Genomic DNA, 22,439 nt, shown 5'->3' on the forward strand with positions numbered 1-22,439 from the left:
TATATTGTAAAGATTTTCATGTGTTGAGCTTGGATTTGCTTGGTTTAGACACAAACAGTGGACATACCTTTGAAATCGGAAGGTTCCAGGAACACTTTAAACATAATATACACCTTACCTATGGAGAAAATTACAGGACACTAGTTTTGTGGTGTGAAAAATGACATGGCACCTCTTCCATCAATTGCCTGAAGTAGTGGATAGCAAAACACAATGCAAGCAATGACCACCTATTATGTTTACATCTGAAGTGGGCTGTGCAAATGAACAGCATGGGAAGTATATGGGTACAGTACATAGAGAACATACACCTGGAGGTGTTGAGAGGCAATAATACAAATATTATCACAGTCTAAAGTTTTGGTAAATGTACAATGCAGTGTAAAATGTGAATAATATTTTTTAAAGTGCAAAACAAGCTACATCTACTACAACATCTGTTCTTAACAATTTTCCCTTCCCCCTTTTTCTACCTGTGCTGCCTAACATGTATAAAGAAACGTTTTTATACCTCCCATTATTATACTTCCCTATTTTTGATCTGCTTCTGCCTGGTCATGTAATCCTGAATCGCCAGCTCTCCTGTGACAGTAAGCAGCTGCTGCAGGGGAGAGCAGGGAGCACCCACAATGGCTGGACCATGGGAGTCTGAAGGTGGCCTCACAGCTCCGGAATTCAGAGCTTTTGTAGAGCATGCTGTGAACTGGAGTTGCAGTATTACGTGACAGGACTGGAGAGCATTAAAAACTGCACACACTTGTGTCAGGGCTGGGCTCCTGCTACTTAACCAGCCACTCGTTCTCTCTACAGTGACTCACCTGGATACCATTACCATTTGTCCAGCCCACAGCCAGCCATTTATGCTATTTTAGCAGCTTTGCTCATGCCCTCCTTGCTTCTGGTTATGCTGACTTCTGGTTTCCTGACCTCGGCTCATCTGAGCACTCGCTCTGGAATCCAAACCCTGGCTTCTGTCTTTGACTACGTTCCTGAACTGTGTTATTTTTGCTATTTCATTAAAGGTGTGATTTTAACTGTACTTTCCCTCTTCACCTGGTTAATGGTTCCTGAAAACTTGCCTCCTCAACATCTGCCTTAACCCCTCAAACCTCACACCAGCATGCCTCAACTGTTTGCATTGCATGCATTTGTGGGGCACTTGGAGTATGGTCCTATTTACTTGAAGTGACAGGGTTATAATTACTGCCAAAGCATGTATACACCCCGGCCGCTGCTTCTGCAGCTAAAACTATGGGGCCCAGTAGTGTGAGCAAACCCTTATAGCTAGGCATTTCTTCTGCTTTTTTTACCTCAATGTCATTCTGGACTCCAACCTATCCTTCCAGCCCCAAGTCCAATCTTTAACAAGCTTGTGCAGACTCCACCTCCGCAACATCGCCAAAATCCGCACGTTCCTAACCCCTGAAACCACTAAACAGCTCATCCACTCCCTCATCATATCAAGACTCGATTACTGCAACTCCCTCCTTACTGGCCTGCCTCGCCGCTGGCTATCCCCGTTTCAGTCGATCCTGAATACGGCAGCCAGACTCATTCACCTTTCCAACCACTCCATCTCCGCCACCCCCCTCCACTGGCTTCCGATTGCGCAACAGATCAAATTCAAAATCCTAACACTGACGTACAAAGCCGTCCACCATACTGCCCCAAGTTACATCACTGACCTAATATCCAAGTACCACCCAGCACGCACACTCCGCTCCTCACAAGACCTCCTTCTCTCTAGTTCCCTGGTCTCCTCCTCCCATGCCCGCCTCCGGGACTTCTCCAGGGTGTCACTCATCCTCTGGAACTCCCTGCCCCAACCCATCAGATTATCACCTACTCTCCTCTCCTTTAGGTGCACCCTGAAAACCCACCTCTTCAGGGAAGCCTACCCCACCCCCTGCTAACTTGCAGACCTCCTCCACTCTTCCTACCACTCCATCCCCCACAGCTATCTCCTCCTGTGCCACCATCCCCTCCCTCCTAGATTGTAAGCTAGAAAGAGCAGGGCCCTCGATCCCCTCATGTTTTGCATTGTATTGGTATTGTTCTGTCACATGTTCTGTCCCCCTTTGTAATGTACAGCGCTGAGCGAACTATCGGCGCTTTATAAATACTGTATAATAATAATATATGTAATAAAGTACAATTGTATGATTTTAAATATTTGGTCTCAGATATATATTTTTACACCTTAATAGTCCCACCCTGCTTATCCTGTGGGATAAGAAGAAAATGATATACAACCTGAAGCCTGATGACATCTTGTTTCAACGCACAATGCGTCTTTTCTTAATGATTTCTATAATGGATAGTTTGCATTCTGCGGGAGCATTGCCTGGAAACTGGAGGGAAGGTAAAAGCCCCTTAAACACAACTTCTTGCCAGGAGCTTTGTTTGGGCGCTCGTAACATTTCCACTCCACTGGCTTCTAGTGGCAGTTGTGTCGGATTAGGAGCTGACTCTGTTCAAATAACAGACAGCTGTTTGGAGAGCTGACTTGTCTCCGCTAGATTACTGTTCAATAGGGAAAAATAGCAAAACAAGTAGGCCTGGGAATGATTGGGAGTTAATCCTGCTTTGGCAAGAGATAAAACTGAGGCTTCCAGCTTCCTATGATTTTTATATGACCTGTAGGAAAGTTTTTGTTCAGTAAGCCGTGAACATTCATGTTTTGTATGTTTATGCAGTATGTTGGAAAGGACCATTTTTCAGGAATAGAGACATATTAAAGAAGAACACTGCTAAACAGATTACATCTGAACTGATGTAACCCTACTGTTGTTTCCAAAAAACTACAAAAACACTCTTCATGGGATTTCTTCTAGAGGATGTTGACAGTCATATATAGCATGATTGTTATTAGTAGTAGTATTAATAAGAGGGAAGATCAGGTGATACAAAAAAGTAACAACTGTGGGGATGAGCGGATGGCGAAAGTAAAAGTACAGTTTATTAGTTAGAAGCAGGATAGGCATCTCTTAAGACATGGTTTTTCAGGAATTGCCTAAATGAGGATGCAGTAGGAAATAGTCGGATAGGTTGGGAGTTCCAGAGGATAATAGAGGGTCTGGAGAAATCCTAGAGGCAACCATAGGAGGAAGTGACAAGGGAGATAGAGAGCAGGAGGTAAGGTGGATGGCTTTGTAAGTTGTTTGTATTCTGAATTTTATTTGTTGGGCGAGCGGAAGCCAATGGAGGGATCAGCAGTTACAGAAACAGTTTCTTTTTTCCTTTTGGTTTTATATAAGGTTTTATATAAATAAATAAAAGCTGATCATTGTAAGCACCCCTGTCAGTGTTAAATGGTTTGTCACAACTCCCTAACCGCTACATCTGCAGAACAGCTTGTTCTGTTGAAAAACAACAGACTTAGTGGCTGGATCACCAGGTGAAAATAGAGAAAAGAAATCCTAAAAAAGAAAAATAATGTAGTCATCACTTCTATGAATTGATAAGTTGCAATATATTAACTCCTTCCCGCCAGCCACATGCGTATATGAGCCCTCTCAGCAGGTGGGCCTTAATGCCGAGAGGCCACATATATGCGTACCCAAAGAAAAACAGAACTGTGCCGAGAGAGTACACTGTGCACGCTCCCGGCACTGTTATCAGTGGCTAACAGAAAGCTCTCATTCTCTATTTGCGATTGGGAGCTTTCCAATCATGCGATGGCTGTGACAGCAAATCATGGCGGTCACATAATCACAAACCCCGTCTCCTGACATCTGAACCCCCTTAAAGGATTGGGAGGTGCTGGCGCCAAGGGGTTAAATATTTGTTTTTGGGTTTGATACCACTTTAAACAAATCCTCATTGACACATACATTATATTGCCAAAAGTATTGAGGCGCCTTCCTTTACACGCACATGAACTTTAATGGCATCCCAGTCTTAGTCCGTAGGGTTCAGTATTGAGTTGGCTCGCCCTTTGCAGCTATAACAGCTTCAACTCTTCTGGGAGGGCTGTCCACAAGGTTTAGGAGTGTGTCTATGGGAATGTTTGATCATTCTTCCAGAAGCACATTTGTGAGGTCAGGCACTGATGTTGGATGAGAAGGCCTGGCTCACAGTCTCCACTCAAATTCATCCCAAAGGTGTTCTGTCGGGTTGAGGTCAGGACTCTGCAGGCAAGTCAAGTTCCTCCACCCCAAGCTCACTCAACCATGTCTCTATAGGCCTTGCTTTGTGCATTGGTGCGCATTCATGTTGGAAAAGGAAGGGGTCATCCCCAAACTTTTCCCACAAAGTTGGGAACATGAAATTGTCCAAAATGTCTTGGTTTGCTGATGACTTAAGAGTTCCCTTCAATGGAACTAAGGGGCCAAGCCCAACCCCTGAAAAACATCCCCACACCACGATCCCCATCCACCAAACTTTACAATTGGCACAATGCAATCAGGCAAGTACCATTATCCTGGCAATCGCAAAACCCAGACACATCCATCAGATTGCCAGACAGAGAAGTGTAATTGATCACTCCAGAGAACACATCTCCACTGCCCTAGAGTCCAGTGGTGGCGTGCTTTACACCACTGCATCCGACGCTTTGCATTGCACTTGGTGATGTAAGGCTTGGATGCAGCTGCTTGGCCATGGAAATCCATTCAAGGAAGCTCTCTATGCACTGTTGTTGTGCTAATCTGAGGGCCACATGAAGTTTGGAGGTCTTTAGCTATTGACTCTGCAGACAGTTGGTGACTTCTGCACACTGTGCACTTCAGCATGTCCCCGCTTTGTCATTTTTCATGGCCTACCACTTGGTGGCTGAGTTGCTGCTGTGGAATGTTTAGGAGCAAAGAAATTTCACAGATGGACTTATTGCACAGGTGGCAACCTATCACAGTACCACGCTTGAATTCACTGAGCTCCTGAAAGCGACCCGTTCTTTCACATATATTTGTAGAAGCAGTCTGCATGCCTAGGTGCTTGTTGTATACACCTGTGGTCATGGAGATGATTGGAACACCTGAATCCAATGATTTAGAAGGGTGTCCCAATACTTTTGGCAATATAGTGTATGTTTTTAAAAAGCCTCTAGATTTATTTCATGATTGTGGTATCATGGTTACATAGCTCTCAAGTCTACCAAGCAATGTGAGGAATAAATCAGCAGCAGTAGCACGATACTCTATTGCTTAAGATTAAAAAAAAATGACATAACAGAAAGAAAATGATAAGTTCTTACTGTCTGGAATCCTTGGCGCAGAAAGGGTGGAACATCTGTTCCTAAGTGCTGTATTTTCATAAAACTTTTCTCTAGCCGCGCAGACAAATGCCGACATTTTTCAATAAACAACTTACTTTGCATAACATTTTGTGACTATAGCAACAGAGAACAATCTCCATACAAAGCGCTCATCCTTAGGTAGGCTTATTGAGGAGTTAGGTCCCGATTTTCCTATATGATGAATAATATTTGTGTTGCTGATTTATAAATCGCAGGAAAAAGTGATTTAAAATGCGCATAAAAAATGTTCAAAATGTGTACCGAAAAAGTCTTACATTTTCCCAATGCCCTGACAGTGGAGGCATCTCACACATTTGTCACATCTATAGGAATGCCGCAAGCATTTTTTTTTTATAATTGTATATTTATTGGGTATTTCAAGAATTACAAATTTAACAAAGAAAAAAAGAAATCAAATCTTCAATCTCTGACAAGGAATGGGAAGATACCATCAGGTAAGGCTAGGAACAGCAGGATAAAGAAACAATGTACAGAGAGTACATAACCATCATATGGACAAATGTTAATAAGGTCACCATATAAAATCTACATAGACGACCATGAAGTTTAAATATATCAGCATAAACCAAAGGTTGTAGTTTTGTTCAATAAAAAACACACCATGGGTCAAATATTCAAGGAGAGAAGGAAAAGGGTAGCAAAATTAAAGGAACAAGAGAGGTACAGGGGTTAGACAAAAAAATGGAAACATGAATTGATTTGCAGATGTGAAAGTGACGACATGTTTCGAATTGAAAGTGGAAGTGATGTAATATTCTTTTGATTCTGCTGTGTGATGAGACACCTAATAGGTGGGAAGCCTCACTTTCATAATTTACTGTGTGCGCTGCTAGTAATACGGAGTCACGTCAGAGCTTACTGTGCTTCAAAGAGAGCAAATTGTTGGTTCTGCTTAGCTGGTGCCTCTGTGACTGAAGTTGCCAATTTATTTGACATGTCGCAAGGTACAGTATGAAAGGATGTGACGGCATATACAGTTTCTGGGAAAACAATGTGTGATAACAATAGGCACGGTTGACATGGTCAACTGACCAAGAGCGACAAAAGGACATTGTGCAGGATTGTGACCCAGAATAAGAAAAAAGTGACTGCAGAGCTCAATCTCAGTCCTGAAGACCTCACACTGACTCTTCCTACAACCCTCACATTAAACTCTCTTTAATCCAAATGCTAACCTTCCCTGTAAGCCTAACACTAATCTTCCTTGTAACCCTAACACTGACCCTCCATGCAATCCTAATACTAACCTTCCCTGTAACCCTAACACTAATCCTTCCTGTAACCCTAACACTAACCCTCCATGCAATCCTAATACTAACCTTCCCTGTAACCCTAACACTAATCCTTCCAGTAACCCTAACACTAACCCTCCATGCAATCCTAATACTAACCTTCCCTGTGACCGTAACACTAACCCTCCCTGTAACCCTAATAGTAATGCTTCCTGTAACCCTAACACTAATCCTTCCTGTAACCCTAACACTAATCCTCCCTGTGACCATAACACTAATCCTCCCTGTAACCCTAACACTAACCTTCCCTGTAACCCTAACGCTAATCCTCCCTGTAACCCTAACGCTAACCTTCCATGCAAGCCTAATACTAACCTTCCCTGTAACCCTAACACTAATCCTCTTTGTAACCCTAACACTAATCCTTCCTGTAACCCTAACTCTAACCCTCCATGCAATCCTAATACTAACCTTCCCTGTAACCTTAACACTAACCATCCCTGAAACCCTAGCACTAATCCTTCCTGTAACCCTAACACTAACCCTCAATGCAATCCTATTATTAACCTTCCCTGTAACCTAACACAAATCCTTCCTGTAAGCCTAACACTAACTCTCCATGCAATCCTAATACTAACCTTCCCTGTAACCCTAACACTAATCCTTCCTGTAATCCTAACACTAACCCTCTATGCAATCCTAATACTAACCTTCCTTGTAACCCTAACACTAATCCTCCTTGTAACCCTAGCACTAACCTTCAAGGCAATTCTAACACTAACCTCCCCTGTAACCCCAACACTAACCTTCCTGTAACCCTAACACTAGCCCTCCATGCAATCTTAATACTACTTCCTGTAACCATAACACTAAGCTTCCTGTAACTCTACCACTAACCTTGCATGCAATTCTAACACTAACCTCCCCTGTAACCCTAACACTAACATTCCTGTAACCCTAACACTAACCTTCCATGCAATCCTAATACTAATCTTCCCTGTAACCCTAACACTAGCACTTTATGCAATCCTAACATTATCCCTTCCTTAATTTTTAAGCTCACCCCTCCTGCACCAAGATCCTCTATATAACAGACTAACTTCCTACAGTAGAAAATACAGATGCCGAGATGTCCTTGAAAAATCATTGTCACTGCTTTTTGTAAGGACCAAAAACCTGTGGTCACCCTTCACCAATAAGGGTATTTTATTAGTCAAAGTGGTATTAAAACCAAAGAAAAAAATGTAATATATTGCAGCTCACCAATCATTAGATGTTCTGGCTACATTATTTTTCCAGTTTTTAGGCTGTTTTCACCTGGTGATCTGGCCAGTGACAACCCTCCTGTATTAAGAGTGCCTCTACTCTGAAGGAGCAACAGAGACACCTTTGGACACCAGCAATGTCAGTCTGGGGGTAGGGAAGTGTTAGATGGACTAGCATATTTAGATACACTAACAAATTAAAGTCAAAACTACAGCAAATACCTTATAAAGCGGTACAGTAAAGTCATAATGTGCTAGTATGCATCACATTTTAGTACATTATGAAGGACTTACCTTAAAACAAAGCACGCTGTAACTGCTGCAGAGTCTTCTTTCCAGGTTCGCCAGCTCCGGCCATCTGACTGGCCAAGCCACGATGACGTCACTTTCGCATATGCATGTTGGAGTCCCAGGCCAAAGCACAGTGCTCTGAAGGAACGGCATGGGTACGCAGTTTGTTCAGAGTGCATGCGCCAACTCTCAAAAAGAGCGAATATCTCCTAAACGCTGCATGTTTAGGAGATATTCATTTAACCTACAGGTAAGCTTTATTATAATTTCCACTTTAACCTCCTTAGCGGTGTTCCCGAGTTTAGCTCGGGGTAAAATTTCTATACCAAGAGTGGTAACCCCGAGCTACACTCGGGCTTACCATGCGGCATTGCTCAGGGGGTCCCTGCAGCACTTACCTTGTCCTTCGCTCCCACGATGTGTCCCCTGCAGCGTCCCCGGCCATCTCCTCCAGCCGATGCCGGCATCCGGCTTCTGTGTTCCGGTCCCTGTGATGTCGGGACGTACGGGCGCCGGAACCGGCGGGAAATTTGAAATTTTTAAAAAATGTCATTTTTGCTGTCATTGCTGTTTCAATGCATTTCACATATATTTTGTCCCTACTGCTTTGTCCTGTGCCCTGCCTGCATTTTGACTGTTCTTTCTGCCTGGAAACCTAGAAAAGTCCATGGCGTCCAAAAAGCGTCCCTTTATGTCAAAAGCGGTTTTAGAACAGCGATAGTAAATCAGAACCACTTGCAGAATTGAGTGATAATGATTCGTGGGGGAAATTCGTCATCAGACACCGAAAACGATTTTGCGACTTTGCTCAGCGATGTGCGAATTTGCCTCTGTATTTCAAATTTCAGTGTTTTTGGTTTGATTATATTATTGAATTACATTTATTATTATTATATTAATATTTTTTATGATTATTTATTAAATTATAATTTATGATTTCGTGTTTCAAATTTTATCATACCCGGGATGTTTAATAGACTCTTGTTCGTACAGATTTCAGTGAGTTGTTCCTAAAAATTACAGCCTACAATAAAAAACTACATATTTCCATGCAAAAAAATGGTACCGCTTTCAGAACAAAAAATCGGAAAGAATCATACCGCCAAGGAGGTTAAGCAGTTACAGCCACATTTTTTCCTTTTTTGTGATAAAGGTTTTACATAAATGAAAAAAGCTGATCATTATACATACCCCTATCAGTGTTAAATGGTTTGTCTCAACTCCCTAACTGCTACATCCACAGGACAGCTTGTTTTGTTGAAAAACAACAGACTTAGTGGCTGGATCACCAGGTGAAAATAAAGGAAAGAAAGTCTTAAAAAGAAAACTAATGCAGACATCTAAGAATTGGTAAGCTGTAATATAATACATGTTTGCTTTTGGGTTTATTACCTCTTTAAGTCTGGTTGCAATGGTCCAGATTTATTCCAATCTCTGTCTATCAGATTTACCTCTATCCCATTTTCCCTGGAATTGGGATTCTGTAAAGAGACAATGCAGCGCAATTGTGGGCGATTGTACCTGTCACGTAATGAAGAGATGAACAGACAGGCAGCTTCATAGTAGCAGATGATGAGAATAGTCTCTGTGTGTTTGGAAGAAGATGAAAGTTAACATCTGTATCACACTAGTCATCCTGTTCCCATGCGCACTGCCAGCAGCAATTACTGGTCTGCAGGTTGCAGGCTGCGAGCACACAGGCTTTATCTCCCAATGATTTCAATAAAAAGGGAAGACACCATTAAATGATACAGAACACATCAAAGTAACAAAATAAATGTGATGTGCATCTCCTAAGTAATAAAGATGACGGCAAGAACTGTATGTCAGTTATAAAGTCCACATCATGCAGTCATCACCCTTATGGAGGTCTTGATCCGGGGAGATTTATTGAGCTTAATAATGAGTCTCTATAAACTTTATAATGAACATCTATGAACTTCGAGCAGCCATTTGCCAGAATGTTAAGAGAAAGTTATTTATATGCTAACATATTTATAATACACTGTAATTCTCTTACGTAGCTCCCAATGGTATTTCAATAGGGATTGTGAAGGAGGTGAGGCGTGGGCAAGTGACTGTAGATTACCCAGCTAAGAGGAGATTTGGGCCAATTATATGTAAATATATTACTTTTGTTTTCTTAAAGGGAACGTGTAATCATTTAAAATTTTGTTTCAGATTTATTGTGCATCTGAATGTACTTAGCTTATAACACATCAAAGATATGCTGGTAAAAAAATACATTACCCCAAAATTTCATATTCCTGATATGTGTATGTGTCTGGTTGGTTTTGAAAGTATCCTATTCTCTTTGTATTGCTTCCTTTATGTGAAATACCTGGTATTCCTGGAAGTTCCCTTGCATTTCTGACCACGCTAGGCATGAGAGTACATTAATATCGGTGTGGTCAGTTTTCTGGCTGTGCTGGGAGTATAGCCTGCCTGTCCTCGAAAGGTGAGACTTGTGCTGCCACACCCCCTTGAACAGCTATTCACTGGGGAGATCAGTGTAGTGCTGTTTCTCCACCTCTACCTCTCTAACCCCCTTATGCAGCTGAGAACAGAGATGATATATATATAAAAAAAAAGTATATATATATATATATATATATATTATATACCAAATGTTTTGGTTCTCATTTCTTTTTTAAACTGAATGAGTTGTTTTACAAAGAAAGGGTTCACATATACTATAAGGAAGCCCTAGGATGGCATAGGCATTACTTTTTCTTTTTTTTTTTTGTAATTATAAAAGTGTTGTAATTGATTGTAAGCTCTAACGAGCCGGGCCCTCTGTTTCCTCTTGTACCAAATTGTATTGTAACTGTAATGTCTGCCTTCATTTTGTAAAGCGCTGCGCAAACTGTTGGCGCTATATAAATCCTGTATAATAATAATAATAATAATAATTTGAAATAATGGTACTAAGCACTTCCTACTGAACCAATTCACCCACTCCTCCTGCTAATCCACCTGTAGCGCTACCCCCCTCAAGAGCCGCTGATATTTTTTGTTTCCCGTCCGCTTCTGAGCCCTGGCTGGAGCACAACCCCTGCTGACACCACCAAGATGCCTTGGCCCAGGTATTCCCCTGGCTATAATAAAAGGAAAAATAAAAAAGGGGGGTTCAAAAATCAACTCGCCAGCCAGCTTGCCAACAACGAAATTAACCTGTCTAACAGTATGCGTTAAAAACAGGGGTTTAGTTAGCACACATTTGCAAATACATGCGTAAGCCACAGAGCCACATCACGGCACCCTGATATTCTGTGGTCCTAACTCTACAAATTTGAGTCCCCATAGTAGAGGCACATGCATTTAAAGGATAGACCAAGGGCAGGTGCACATAAAGGGAGCTCACCCCTTCTAAAGGTACAGGAGTGAAAAGAACACCCAGCAGGTAGCACAATGGCAGCCAGGGCGCCCAATGCACTCACCTTAAAAACAGCAGTAAAGTAAAACATGGCACCTGCCTCGGTCTATAACTGGCTTATGAAGCAAGGACCACATGAACCAGGCAACGCATGTCAGTAATAAAAGGAAAAATAAAAAAAGGGTGTTCAAAAATCAACTCGCCAGCCAGCTTGCCAACAACCAAATTAACCTGTCTAACAGTATGCGTTAAAAACAGGGGTTTAATTAGCACACATTTGCAAATACATACGTAAGCCACAGAGCCACATCACAGCACCCTGATATTCTGTGGTCCTAACTCTACAAATTTGAGTCTCCATAGTAGAGGCACATGCATTTAAAGGATAGACCAAGGGCAGGTGCACATAAAGGGAGCCCACCCATTCTATAAGGTGTTATAGAGGGGTGGGCTCCCTTTATGTTATGTCAATAATATTTTACTTTATTCCCCTGGCTATAACACACAAAATAATTACACAGCATTTGATGAACAGAAAATCAGTCTGTATTAACCACTTCCAGACCGGACACTTTTACCCCCTTCCTGACCAGGGCAATTTTCAGCTTTCAGCGCTATCACACTTTGAATGACAATTGCGCGGTCATGCAACACTGTACCCAAATTAATTTTTTACCATTTTTTTGAGACAGATAAAGCTTTATTTTGGTGGTATTTATTCACCGCTGGGATTTTTATTTTTTTTGCTATGTAAATGAAAAAGTCCAAAAAAATTTTTAAAAAGTGTTTTTTTAAATAAAATTTTGCAAATAAATAATATTTCATCATAAATCTTTGCCAAAATGTATTCCGTTATCTTTTTAGTAAAAAACAAATTATTAATTATTATTTTTTTTTACATTTTTACTTTATTTTTATATATTATTATTATTTTGTTTTTTTTTTACATACTGTCACCCTAGCAGTACAGTGTCACCATGGTGACACTGTACTACTTGTGGGGGATGATGAAGATTTCGGTTTTTTTTTTTTACACTGCTTGCTTTTACACCCATATAGGATGTAAAAGCAATCATTTCTCTTTCTCTCTGTGTGCATTCTTGCACTCATTGAGAAGTACTGAGTGAGCTGTGATTGGTCACAGCTTGTCACATGGTACAAGGCTGTTGTGAATAGCCTTGTACCATGTGACCTCTGTGATCATTCACAGATTTCACACGTAGTAAGCAATGATGTCACAAGTGACATCTTGCTTACTACTTTGCATGTGATCACTGATTAGCCAATCAGTGATCACATGATCGGGACCTCGTACAGAGGTCCCATCCGATGATCGGTGTTTCACTGTGTCCGCAGGACACAGCGGGCACCGGATCGCGGTGCTGTGCACAAGCAGGGTGTGGGGAGGCCGTTTATAAACGGCCACCCGACTCTGCACTGCCACCGTCCGGCCGTTTATATGCAACGGCCGGTCGGTAAGTGGTTAAAGTCAAAGTAGCAAAGATATACACACGAAGAATCAGTGACTGATGTGCATAAAAGTGAACCACACAGGAGAAATAAACAACAGAATACAGCACAATACCACTTTAAATAGTCCCAATTGTCCTGCAGGACTCAGAATTCTCCTACCAAGAGAATTTTCCACAAAGGAGTGAAAAAGGAGAGAGCAAGAACGTTAGGCTAGCATGCTTGTGGGCTCCCAGTAACCAGAACCAGTGCTTTACTCTTTGTGGGTTTCTGCAAGCAGGAGAAACTCTTCTGCTGGCTTTGGTGGAGCTCTTTACATTGGTGCACAGTGGAGCTGCAGTCCCTTTTTATGAGAAATGTTACTTCCCTAGAAATGATGACACAGAAAGCAAAGTTCCCCTTTAATATAGGCAACAATCTGGGAGTTTACTTTAAATGCCTCAAAAAGGGTATAATAATTATTCATCTGAGGAGGGGTGGGAGCAGACTTTAGCAGAAGTATGTCCCTTTAAGTACGAGACTTGGCTGGTGGAACTTGTTGCTTCTTTGAGTTGAATAGGCCTGAGGTTCTATGCTTATAGTTTTTATAGTTCCTGCTCATCAGGCAAGCAGAAATGATTAAGGCTGATATACTGTGTGCAGTACTTCCATGGGCTACTGGTGTGGATAGGCCACAGCACTAATTGGGCTACAGAGTCTGTGTTTCTATGTGGTAGTCTGTGTTGTAAGAATCATGGAAGTAAGAACGGAACAAGAACTGAATTTGTAACATGTGGTGGTGCGGTATGGGTTAGGAACCCTCTCATCCAGTCCTTCAAAGTAGTCCTTCGTGTTTTTTTGATGGTCCTGTCACTGGGGGGCTCCCTTTTCTCGCTGTCTTCTTGTGGAGATATTGGTGCCAATAGCGATGACCTGATCTACGTTCATGCAGGGTATACTATCCTGCCACTCAGTATTATCAGCGATCTGGAAATTCACTTCTCCACCCTCCAGTCCAACCTGATCCAGCCTGAGGCCCACTGGATCTGCACTCTGCTCTCACACACTCTCTCATCTTTCTTCTTCTCTCTTCTCAGGTTTCTCCTTTTATATGTTCCCACCCCTTTGATGACTAACCTGGGATGTGTAGCTATATGCCAGCTAAACTGAATAAAGAAATTCTGCTTGCAGCATACAAGTCCCAGCATTCTTAGCATTGCTGTACGATTTCCTGTGACAACTGAGCTGTAGAGCGCTGCTATCTAGTGGCCATTTTACAATCTTCATTCAGCAACAATGTAGTGTGTTACATACCTACTTACTGTTAGGAATTACCTTTTTTCTATGTTCCCTTAAAAAGGTTAGGCTGGTGTCCCTAGATTTTCTGAAGTGCTAAATGACAGTTGAACCTGGCAGTGAAAACAGAATGGTGGATATGGTAAATATTAATTCCTAAGCCCTATTTATGCACATGGCAGAGGCAAATTAGTAAAAAAAAAAAAGAAGTTGCTCTTTTATTCTTCCATCGACTAATTTGCTGTTAGTGCAATGGTTAAATGGTAAGCATCATAAAGCATAAAGGCACATTGCCAGGGCCAGATTTATTCCTTGGGTGGCCCTGGGAACAAGAGGTACGGTACACAGGTTTTAAAATACATGGCAAATCCCCACATTTTTGTATCAAATTCCATTAGTTGCATGTCATTGGAACCAACAGGTTATACGTATGTATAAGGTTATAATGAGTTATATATCTGGAGTAAATGGGTGCTCAACGTATGGCCCTCCAGCTGCTGTGGAACTACAAATCCCATAATGCCTCCGCTTTTGGGAGTCATGCTTGTAACTGTCAGCCTTGCAATGCCTCATTGGATTTTTAGTTCCGCAACACCTGTAGGGCAACAGGTTGAGCACCTATGAAATACAGTGTAATCTTGGAGAATCCAGATCAGTGTTTCAGTGAGTCCATGCCAGTCCAAGCTGTGATTTTAAAGTTTGCCGGCCCACTGTTATTAAACAAGGAAAGTAAAAGTTCACCAAAAGTTGCCCATACAGGGGATTTTCATATATAAAACAAAACATAACAAAATTAGAGAGTTACAGAGGATGGGAGAGGCTCTGGCAAAGTCCTGGAGACAAGCATGGGAAGAGGAGACAAGGGAGCTTGAGAGCAGGAGATCATGAGAGGAGAAGAGAGGACGGTTTGGGTGATATTTGGAGACAAGATTGGTGATGTAGCTGGGGGCAGAGTTGCTTTGCATATTGTTGTTAGCATTTTGAAATTAATTCACTGGGCAATTGGAAGCCAGTGGAAAGATTGGCACAGTGAGCAGTTGGTAAGGTAGATAAGTCTGGCAGCAGCATTCTACAGTCTGCCTACTCCTTGGCCTCTCAGTAGAGGATTTCCAGACATCTGAGGGTCCTCCAAGACTTACAGATTCCCTCAGTCCCCAACACACCTAGTTGCCTCAGTTCTCCAAGTCCTCCAGACTCGCTTAGCTGTCCTGGCTCTCTCAGTCCTGTGGGTAAGGAAGTTTTCCTCCAACATGGAGTGCTGTCTCCTGATAGGAGCTCTGAGCTATGGCCAGGACTTGTGTATAGCTGGTGTGCACACCCAACCTGCAGGTGTCTGGTAAGACCTGGACACAGGATTGGAGACTTCTTTTCACCCAAATCTCTTTGAAGACTCCAAACTCCAGACCCCAATCTGAGAATACAAAACCCAAAGAAAACTAAAACCTCTGCCTTCTCCACTCAGACACAATACTCCGAGGCCCCGCACTCTGCATTAATATGAACCCTGCGTTGCTTTTCCTTAGTCACACAGTGGGAGGGCCTAGCAGTGTCACAACAGGTATACAAATGAGTTATATATCTGAAGTAAATGTGTGTTACATGTATATATATAGCAGTAACATTAAATATACATTTTAGGTAAGACGAATTACAAAAAACATAGGTTTGCTGTTATATGTACTTTTTAGTTTTCATAGATAACGATGACTGACTGAATAATTTACACAACAAAATTAAACTCTGAACATTTAGTTGTAAAATATATAAGTTTATCTAAAGTAAGTAAGTACAGTAATAATCCTTTCACAATTGCGGTCCGGGGATCAACCACCTGCTGCCAACCACACAAGCGGACATGATGCCACTCAGGTGAGTACACATTGCCACAGTGATTTTAATGTGATATGCCAAGATTGACAATTGGCATTACCTATAAAACACTCCCATGTTATGTGAATGAGACTACGCCTCAACCAAAAGCTAGTCACTTGGCTGACATTTTCACGAGGTCCTACAATGGAAGTAAAAAAAAAAGGAATCAGGAAGTAGCAGTATCACTTCCTCAACGCCTGCAAACCTCCTCCAGTGATCCATGTTTGGGGGGGGGGTTAAGAACTTCTACTAGTGTGAAAGAAGAAAGAAGCCCCTTAGTTATATCAATTTACCAACTTACAACTATAGCATCACACTTCAGTATCTACAAAATATTTTTTTTTCTATATTTGGCATCTGAAAGACCTTTAATGGACTCCACAAGCTGTAACATTTTTAGAACACTACTTTCTACACAAAGTCATCATGAAGTTGCGTGTTGTAGCCTACCTTCCTTAAAGCGGTGTTCCACCCAAAAGTAGAAGCTCCACTTATCTGCCTCCTCTGCTACCACATTTAGCACCTTTTGGGGGGGAGGGGGGATCAGGTACCGGGTTTTGACAGGTACCTTATCCCACTTCTGGCTCAAATCGCCGCAGCTAACTAAGCTGGAAGTTCGGACCCCCCCCCTCAGCACTATGGGACATTTCACAAGTCCCAGAGGACTGCAGCCCTTTCGCAAAGTTCAGCACGCTTCATGCATGAGCATAGGAATTTGGCTCTGAAGCCACAAGTCAAAACGGCAGCACCAACACCCGACGGCCAATTGAAGAATCAGCTCAGGGTGAGGACACCACTGAATCCCTGGACAGGTAAGTGCCATAATATTAAAAGTCAGCAGCTATAGTATTTGTAGCTGATGACTTTTAATTTTTTTTTGGTGGGAGGGCCAGAACTCAACTTTAAAGGATAAGTTCACCTTTGGGAACATGTTACATGTTCCGCCCGCTGCCCACTCTCCCTGTGACAACAGTACGGGAAGAGGTTCCCTATACCAGCTGTCACTTTTTGAAAACAGCGTGGCCACATGGGGCACTGCCCACAAAGCTGTGTTATTCGTTGACAGAGTTCTGTGAATGAATGAACTACAAGTCCCGACAGCCTTTGCGGCTGTCGACTTGTAGTTCTCAATGAACTATTATGGCACTGTGGAGCACTGTCGTAGTTCACTGATTCTTCCTGTAAGTGTGAAACTGCCTGCCCTTACGGGATACGAGTACACAGATACACTGACAGTCTGTAAAAGTCCTGCATGGCACCAGCAATCTTTTGAAAGCAATGCTTTCCAGGCTCCAAAAAAATTTGTAAATACACATGTACCTACAAAAAAACAAAAACAAAGGGCATTTATTTATTTATTAGGTGAACCTATCCTTAAAGTGGAAGTAAACTCCCACTGGACACGTGTACCTACAGGCAAGCTTATAATAAAGCTGACCTGTAGGTACAAGGAGTATCTCCTAAACTTGCATCGTTTAGGAGATATTCAGTGTCCCTGTAGCTGATGGCATCAACGTTGCATGCGCTCTGAAGCATACCTGTGCTGTTTTTTTTCAGAGCTCTGTGCTGCGGCCAAGACTCCTGTGCGCATTGCGGATCAGCCAATCAAGCGTCCAGAGCCCGCTAACCCGAACAGAAGACCAGGTAAAGATGGAAGTTCTATCAGCGGTGATAGCACACCACTGGAGGGCTTCGTTCTAAGGTAAGTCTATTGGACTAGAACTATTGCTTCCCAGGATACATTTTACTAAAGAAAGTCATTATGTTTAATCATTTTTATTTTTTGTGTAGTGCTGCCCCTTTTTTAGTCCCCTAAAAAAATCTGGCACTACTCACAAGTGTAGAGTAGGGTGCTATCTTCCCAAAATGCACTAAACACTTCATCGCTGGAACCAAACACAACACATACCCATCTACAGTACATTCCCCTCTATTATGTTGTGTTTATTATTACAGTACAGTTGTACTTTATAGAGGAATTCCAGGTATAGATATTTTATTCATAGTTACATTGGTCCAATACCTGGCTGATGCCCCTGGAAGCTAGAAATCATTGCAGTAGACCACCACTACTCCAGTCATCTCCACTTGCTTCTGGGTACTTTCTGAACACAGGGGGTCAAAAGCTCGGCATGTGTGCCAATCAGAGAATGCTTTGCTTTTTTATAAATTAATGCAAAGCATTTTATGATTGGAAAATGTGGTTATATATATTTTACACTTCAGTTCACAAAGCTTTAACACACAGATGACAATTAATAATTAGGACCTATTTAAGCCAATTGACTTTAATTTTCTAATCTCATTGGAATCTGCTGAAAGGATATCCTGTGTATAAAAGCCAGCAAAAACAATTTTATGTCTCTGCTGGGGCTCCTTTGCATTCCATATTCAATTCAAGCATTTTATTGAAAGTCATTAGGCTCAATTCACAAAGTTTTAGCACAAGGATAAGGATCTTTATTTTAGCCATGTGACTATAATTTTTAAATCTCATTGGGCTCAGCTAAAAATAGCTGTAACTTTTTTCCGTATTTCCTTTACAAATTGAGCCTGATGCCAGAGGGGGTTTAACTCTCCAGCATCTAAAACATCATTGACCTGTAGTTTGTGTCCCTGTTGGAGATTTCCCCTCACTTCCTGTCTTGGTGACAAACATAATAACCTGAGTGTGGTTTTAACTTGTCACCACACTATCCAAAGCGAAAAAAAAAAATACTTTGGATGGATATATACTTGCAAAAAAACTCAGATTTAAATACATTTTAAAAAATGCAGAGGAAAACCCATTATACTTACCAAAGGAGCTGCCTGTTTTTGCAGTCTTTGCCCTCTTGCAGAGCAGAACCACCAGCAGAATCTTCACATCCAACTAATGGATGTGTGTCCCCCTGCCCCCCATGGTTATATTCAGCACAACTGTGGTTCTAAAGCCAAGATATTTTTTACCTTAATGCATTCCCCCCATTAATATGAAAAATGTCCCACTAGTTGTATCGCCCCCCTCACCCCTCTAAATACTGTCCTACCTTGATCTAGCAATCTGCCCATCAACAGCAGAGCTAACCTGTGTTCCTCTCCTCACAGGACATAGAGGAAGCAGCAGGAGCCATTGGATCTTGCTGTTGTCAATCAAATTATGTGAGGAGGGAGCAGGGGGTGGAGCCGAACTGCACTGTGTGTGTCGATTAGACGCACACAGCCCCACTCGAGAGCGAGCCCGCAGGGGTGCCCCCATAGAAAGAAGCTTGTTATAGGGACACACAGAGAAAAAGAGGTGCCAAGAATGCCAGCAGGAGACCCCAGAAGAGAACTGGGACCACATTGTGCAATACCATTGCACAGAGCAGATAAGTATAACATGTTTATTATTTTACTAAAAAAAAATTTCTTTACAACCGCTTTAAGTCTGTTGTATCCTGTGATGATGTAGGTATCTGCAGATGGAACCACAGCACATGGCGGGGGATGCAGTCACCTGACACTCCTGGAAGTGCAAATGCTAAAGATTCTACCAGCAATTTTATTCTGCAAGACTTTCTGCAAGACTTAAAGTTGAACCTTACCCACGATCTTCTCTCCTGCTTCTCGTGACTCCTCCCGCCTTCCTTTTAAGAAAAAAAACATTGAAATGTAAAACCTTGCTTTTTATTTTATTCTTTTATTTTCTGACTCTGGCCTGGGCCAGAATGACATCACGATCCCCTGCACGTGCAGCTATGCCTGACCTGTAGCACCCTCTTCTAGTTAGGCTGCTGTACAAATGTAGATTTTGGCTCTATTGTAGTGAGTGGAGCAGTGACTGATTGCATTTTCCTGTTGAATGTTTCCTGAGCTGAGCGTTTGATCACTCCCACTGCCTCTGAAGGAAGTATCCAGAGTATAGGGAGGGGAGATTCAAATGATTGGTTGAATGTTTATCTGCTAGATCTTTATTCTAAAAGTGTATTGCCAGCTTTACTGATGCTACTGTGTTCCTTACAGAGGAACCTAACTTTGCACAACTCCCAACAAAATAAAATCCCTAACATTTCTCTAAATCTTAAAAAAATACTTACTAGACCATGGAGTCCATCATTACCTTGCTTGAAGCAAAAGCTCTCCATTCTTGTCCAGCATCATCTTCTTTAATTGAGATCCTGAGGCTCTGCAAGGTCCTATGCCTGTGGTGTGTGTGTGTACATGCCCACAACATATCACAAATGGTTCCTGGAATGGTTATATTACACATCCCAGGAGCTGAAATTGAAGCACCACACCACTGCTAAGAGGTCCAGATACAACTTCATTCCATTAAAGGTCAGGGGTACAATTAGGCTGCCAAACAGGCTGCTAATTAGGTCTGTGCTTTTAATTCACACTGGAAAGACTACCATTGTAGAGGTCCAGTTCACTTCTGGTTTGTTCACATTGTTGACAGTCAAGTCCTGATGAAGGGGGCACTTAGACCCCCAAAACGTGTTGGCTACTTTTTGAATAGTATTTCTGACCTTTAAGGAAATAATGTTGTATCCGGTCCTCTTAGCAGTGGTGTGGCGCTTCAATTTCAACTATTTTTACATCACACTACAAGCCAAGGAGATTGTGGAGATCTTCTGGGGAGTATAAGTCACTTGCCCAGGTATCAGATAATTTACATCAACATTAATACTTTAAGATAACAATACCAGTATAATAAACCCATACCAGTATAATAAACCTAGATAAGAACGCCTCCGGTCCGTTCTTATCATCAGCGTTGGCAGTCAGAACTCGGGGGCACTCTGGATCAGCAGGATTGGCGGACTATGACCCAAGCATTATCTAAATGTTCTAGGAATGTTATCATTTTAGGAAATGCCTATAAGGTTCGTTATAGATGGTATTTAGAGATGAGCGAAGTATTCAAAAATTCGATTCGGCTGATTCGGCGAAATCGAGGAATAAATTTGATTCGAGGCGAATATATTCGCTGCGAATTTAACTTATAAAAGGGTGTTTCTAGGCTTCAGAGAGCCTTTATATTAGTGCAGAACACTGTACCTTTAATTTAAATGCCCTTGGAGTCTGCTGGGGAAGAGAAATAATACTGTCAGTCAGTATGACATGCAGATGAGTGCCGTCGATCTTAGAATCACCGCACACTTCACTCATTTGGGCAGTCACGGGGCCAAAACCAGAGTGTGGAGCCACAGTGTGGCGGTGGAGGCAGCAGCAATGGGAGGCCATACAGCACCCTATGACAAAATGGAACCCACTAGCAGTGTGAGGAGACCTGAAAGTGGCACATGGCAGAGTGTGGCGATGGAGACAGCAGCAATGGGAGGCCATACAGGGACCCATGAGACACTCTGGACCTGGCAGCAGCATGAGAAGGCGGAACGGGGGCCCATGGCAGATTACGGGCCTGGCAGCAGCAATGGGAGGCCCGTAATCTGCCAGCACCCTATGACAAAATGGAACCCACCAGCAGTGTGAGGAGACCTGAAAGTGGCACATGGCAGAGTGTGGCGATGGAGACAGCAGCAATGGGAGGCCGTACAGGGACCCATGAGACACTCTGGACCTGGCAGCAGCATGAGGAGGCGGTACGGGGGCCCATGGCAGATTACGGGCCTGGCAGCAGCAATGGGAGGCCCGTAATCTGCCAGCACCCTATGACAAAATGGAACCCACCAGCAGTGTGAGGAGACCTGAAAGTGGCACATGGCAGAGTGTGGCGATGGAGACAGCAGCAATGGGAGGCTGTACAGGGACCCATGAGACACTCTGGACCTGGCAGCAGCATGAGGAGGCGGTACGGGGGCCCATGGCAGATTACGGGCCTGGCAGCAGCAATGGGAGGCCCGTAATCTGCCAGCACCCTATGACAAAATGGAACCCACCAGCAGTGTGAGGAGACCTGAAAGTGGCACATGGCAGAGCGTGGCGATGGAGACAGCAGCAATGGGAGGCCGTACAGGGACCCATGAGACACTGTGGACCTGGCAGCAGCATGAGGAGGTGGTACGGGGGCCCATGGCAGATTACGGGCCTGGCAGCAGCAATGGGAGGCCCGTAATCTGCCAGCACCCTATGACAAAATGGAACCCACCAGCAGTGTGAGGAGACCTGAAAGTGGCACATGGCAGAGTGTGGCGATGGAGACAGCAGCAATGGGAGGCCGTACAGGGACCCATGAGACACTCTGGACCTGGCAGCAGCATGAGGAGGCGGTACGGGGGCCCATGGCAGATTACAGGCCTGGCAGCAGCAATGGGAGGCCCGTAATCTGCCAGCACCCTATGACAAAATGGAACCCACCAGCAGTGTGAGGAGACCTGAAAGTGGCACATGGCAGAGTGTGGCGATGGAGACAGCAGCAATGGGAGGCCGTACAGGGACCCATGACACACTCTGGACCTGGCAGCAGCATGAGGAGG

General features: G+C 42.9%; 1 long non-coding RNA gene across 1 annotated transcript in view; it reads left to right on the forward strand.

Annotated features, from left to right (window-relative positions):
• The window catches only part of LOC149450139 (uncharacterized), a 58,574-nt gene extending 38,938 nt beyond the window's left edge, over positions 1-19,636 (forward strand). The window contains exons 2-3 of the long non-coding RNA XR_016315288.1: positions 17,596-17,740; positions 19,472-19,636. This is a non-coding gene — a long non-coding RNA (uncharacterized LOC149450139). The remainder of the gene's footprint in view (positions 1-17,595; positions 17,741-19,471) is intronic.
• The last annotated feature ends 2,803 nt before the right edge of the window (positions 19,637-22,439 follow it).

The sequence above is a fragment of the Staurois parvus genome, unplaced genomic scaffold (genome assembly GCF_062004578.1).
Source record: "Staurois parvus isolate SC_StPar_1 unplaced genomic scaffold, SC_StPar_1.0 ptg000581l, whole genome shotgun sequence".
NCBI classification, from domain to species: Eukaryota; Metazoa; Chordata; class Amphibia; order Anura; family Ranidae; genus Staurois; species Staurois parvus.